Source organism: Saccoglossus kowalevskii, chromosome 20, assembly GCF_978046115.1.
Source record: "Saccoglossus kowalevskii chromosome 20, keSacKowa6.1, whole genome shotgun sequence".
Classification (NCBI taxonomy): Eukaryota; Metazoa; Hemichordata; class Enteropneusta; family Harrimaniidae; genus Saccoglossus; species Saccoglossus kowalevskii.
In genome coordinates, this window is record NC_140660.1 from 12,843,473 (window position 1) to 12,847,690 (window position 4,218).

The window sequence follows — 4,218 nt, forward strand, 5'->3', positions numbered from 1 at the left end:
GGCCTTGGTCATATGACTCAAGTTGCAAAGGACTTAGGCCTTGGTCATATGACTCAAGATGCAGAGGACTTAGGCCTTGGTCATATGACTCAAGTTGCAGAGGACTTGGGCCTTGGTCATATGACTCAAGTTGCAAAGGACTTAGGTCTTGGTCATATGACTCAAGTTGCAGAGACTTAGGCCTGGGTCATATGACTCAAGTTGCAAAGGACTTAGGCCGGGGTCATATGACTCAAGTTGCAGAGGACTTAGGCCTGGGTCATATGACTCATGTTGCAAAGGACTTAGGCCTGGGTCATATGACTCAAGTTGCAAAGGACTTAGGCCTGGGTCATATGACTCAAGTTGCAGAGGACTTATGCCTTGGTCATATGACTCAAGATGCAGAGGACTTGGGCCTGGGTCATATGACTCAAGTTGCAGAGGACTTAGGCCTGGGTCATATGACTCAAGTTGCAAAGGACTTAGGCCTTGGTCATATGACTCAAGTTGCAAAGGACTTAGGCCTGGGTCATATGATTCAAGTTGCAGAGGACTTGGGCCTGGGGCATATGACTCAAGATGCAGAGGACTTAGGCCTTGGTCATATGACTCAAGATGCAAAGGACTTAGGCCTTGGTCATATGACTCAAGATGCAAAGGACTTAGGCCTGGGTCATATGACTCAAGATGCAGAGGACTTAGGCCTGGGGCATATGACTCAAGTTGCAGAGGACTTAGGCCTGGGTCATATGACTCAAGATGCAAAGGACTTAAGCCTGGGTCACATGACTCAAGTTGCAAAGGACTTAGGCCTGGGTCATATGACTCAAGTTGCAAAGGACTTAGGCCTTGGTCATATGACTCAAGTTGCAAAGGACTTAGGCCTGGGTCATATAACTCAAGATGCAAAGGACTTAAGCCTGGGTCACATGACTCAAGTTGCAAAGGACTTAGGCCTGGGTCATATGACTCAAGTTGCAAAGGACTTAGGTCTTGGTCATATGACTCAAGTTGCAGAGGACTTAGGCCTGGGTCATATGACTCAAGTTGCAAAGGACTTAGGCCTGGGTCATATGACTCAAGTTGCAGAGGACTTGGGCCTTGGTCATATGACTCAAGCTGCAAAGGACTTAGGCCTTGGTCATATATCTCAAGTTACAAAGGACTTAGGCCTTGGTCATATGACTCAAGTTGCAAAGGACTTAGGCCTGGGTCATATGATTCAAGTTGCAGAGGACTTGGGCCTTGGTCATATGACTCAAGCTGCAAAGGACTTAGGCCTTGGTCATATGATTCAAGATGCAAAGGACATAGGCCTGGGTCATATGACTCAAGATGCAGAGACTTAGGCCTTGGTCATATGACTCAAGTTGCAAAGGACTTAGGCCTTGGTCATATGACTCAAGATGCAGAGGACTTAGGCCTGGGGCATATGACTCAAGTTGCAGAGGACTTGGGCCTTGGTCATATGACTCAAGTTGCAAAGGACTTAGGCCTGGGTCATATGACTCAAGATGCAAAGGACTTAAGCCTGGGTCACATGACTCAAGTTGCAAAGGACTTAGGCCTGGGTCATATGACTCAAGTTGCAAAGGACTTAGGGTTTGGTCATATGACTCAAGTTGCAGAGGACTTAAGCCTGGGTCACATGACTCAAGTTGCAAAGGACTTAGGCCTTGGTCATATGACTCAAGTTGCAAAGGACTTAGGTCTTGGTCACATGACTCAAGTTGCAAAGGACTTAGGCCTGGGTCATATGACTCAAGTTGCAAAGGACTTAGGCCTGGGTCATATGACTCAAGTTGCAGAGGACTTGGGCCTTGGTCATATGACTCAAGATGCAGAGGACTTGGGCCTGGGTCATATGACTCAAGATGCAGAGACTTAGGCCTTGGTCATATGACTCAAGTTGCAAAGGACTTAGGCCTGGGTCATATGACTCAAGTTGCAGAGGACTTAGGCCTTGGTCATATGACTCAAGTTGCAGAGGACTTAGGCCTGGGTCATATGACTCAAGTTGCAGAGGACTTGGGCCTTGGTCATATGACTCAAGCTGCAAAGGACTTAGGCCTTGGTCATATGACTCAAGATGCAGAGACTTAGGCCTGGGTCATATGACTCAAGATGCAGAGACTTAGGCCTTGGTCATATGACTCAAGTTACAAAGGACTTAGGCCTGGGTCATATGACTCAAGTTGCAGAGGACTTAGGCCTGGGTCATATGACTCAAGTTGCAGAGGACTTGGGCCTGGGGCATATGACTCAAGATGCAGAGACTTAGGCCTTGGTCATATGACTCAAGTTACAAAGGACTTAGGCCTGGGTCATATGACTCAAGTTGCAAAGGACTTAGGCCTGGGTCATATGACTCAAGATGCAAAGGACTTGGGTCTTGGTCATATGACTCAAGTTGCAGAGGACTTGGGCCTTGGTCATATGACTCAAGTTGCAAAGGACTTAGGCCTGGGTCATATGACTCAAGTTGCAAAGGACTTAGGCCTGGGTCATATGACTCAAGTTGCAGAGAACTTTGGACTTTGTCATATAACTTAAATAGCAAAAGATTTAGACCTGGGTCATGTGACCCGAGACCAGAAATAGCGTTAAGTGGAACCATCCTAAATAGTTCCTGTGTTATGGGTTACCATTATAAACTGTGTTCAGGAGTTCTATGGCCCTAGGTCAGGAGCCTTTTAATTATGATTTTCATACAATCCACTCCTGCCATGCGTTGTTCTGTATCCTCGGGGGCGGAGCTACGTCACAGACGTTCCACGTTGCTAAGACGCGCACCACTGTACCATGCATTTCTATGGGCTCTGTGCGCGCTGCTGTGGAACACTGGTCGAGCCGGTGAAAATTCGAGAAAACAACACAAACTCAACTTTGAAGTAATCCCGAACAATCAAATTTATATATGTTACACACGTAGGGCTAATCTTGTTGCACTGTTCAGAGGAGTCTCAACAATCACCCCAAAGTACCGTTTTCTGCGATCATGTTGATGAAACTCGCAAAAAATAATTTCACTTTCGATGAAAAAATGTCTCAGATTTGTCAAGCATCCCAAATTGTGCGCCAATAAAAGTCGCAAGATTTACATGATTGTGTTGTGGATTTCCAACTTTTACATTTTTATAAACATGGCAACTTTATACATGTATTGGATTGCTGGGTATAAACTGAAAGCCGGTATGTAAGTGCAAGCTACCTGTCCAGTGATTGGCTCGTTACTCAGTAATTCAGCTGTTATAGTTTATTGTTCAGTTCTTTTGTTTAAATCCAAAATTTGCATAGTTGACCTCTGACCCCTGTCTGCCTTCAATCATGTGGCAGTGTTTCAGTGTGGTTCCAGTCTTCCGAAAGTGGAGACGTGTTCTGGGTTGTTTGAGCCAGGATTAGGTGCAGCACAGTGGGGGTTTGGTTTACTTGTCCCAAAAAATGTCACTATTCAAGGTAAGCATTATTAGTGTTTTAATTTGTAGTATTTGTACTTATTAATAATTTATTCCTTTGTGCACTAGACATTGAGCAAGTGCCTTTTGTATGTTTCCTTCATAGACCACATGGTATGGAGTAAGTACGGAACAAGATATTGATATCAACAGTTCCTTTGAAATACTCATTCGAAATTCAATTTAATTTGTGTAACTTCGTTATTTGCTAATTTTTACTGTTTTTTGAATTCCTATTCATTAGAACCGTGTCCCATGTCTCGATGTGTATTGTAACTCGTGTACGTAAAATAAATGGAAGTCGCGTGTTACTTGATGGTGTTATTTTACTCGTAAACCTTCGTAGGTGTTTGAATCCTACAAACATTTTTGCAAAGATTATCCCATGGCTATGAGAAAGATATTTGGAACAGACTCTCTGAAAGAAGGCAATGAGATTAGAGCTGAAGTGGGAAAATGGTAGAATCTCTATTACATGTGCTGTATTTAAAGAGCGGTGGTCGTCACGCCGCATCCTGTTCGATATAAGACTCGTACGTGTCATCAAATACTGTTTTGCGTATACGTACATAGCCTGACAAGTTGGCGTAGGTGGCGCCCTAGACTGCTGCGATCCCCACCTGGATCGCAGCAGTCCAGGGCGCCACCTACGCCAACTTGTCAGGCTAATACGTACATTGAACGAAATTTTTATGACTGGATTAAAGTTTGCATTATTTTTAATCTTGGAGACGGTTGCATTCGAAAATGTTGGTAATACAGTGGTGGTCGTCGCATCACA

At 44.5% G+C, this 4,218-nt stretch overlaps 1 long non-coding RNA gene across 1 annotated transcript; it reads left to right on the forward strand.

Moving 5' to 3' along the window:
* The first annotated feature begins 2,605 nt into the window (after positions 1-2,605).
* LOC144353419 (uncharacterized) lies at positions 2,606-3,965 on the forward strand. Its single transcript, XR_013420810.2, has 2 exons — positions 2,606-3,438; positions 3,682-3,965. It is a non-coding gene; the product is annotated as an uncharacterized LOC144353419 (long non-coding RNA).
* Positions 3,966-4,218: the final 253 nt, after the last annotated feature.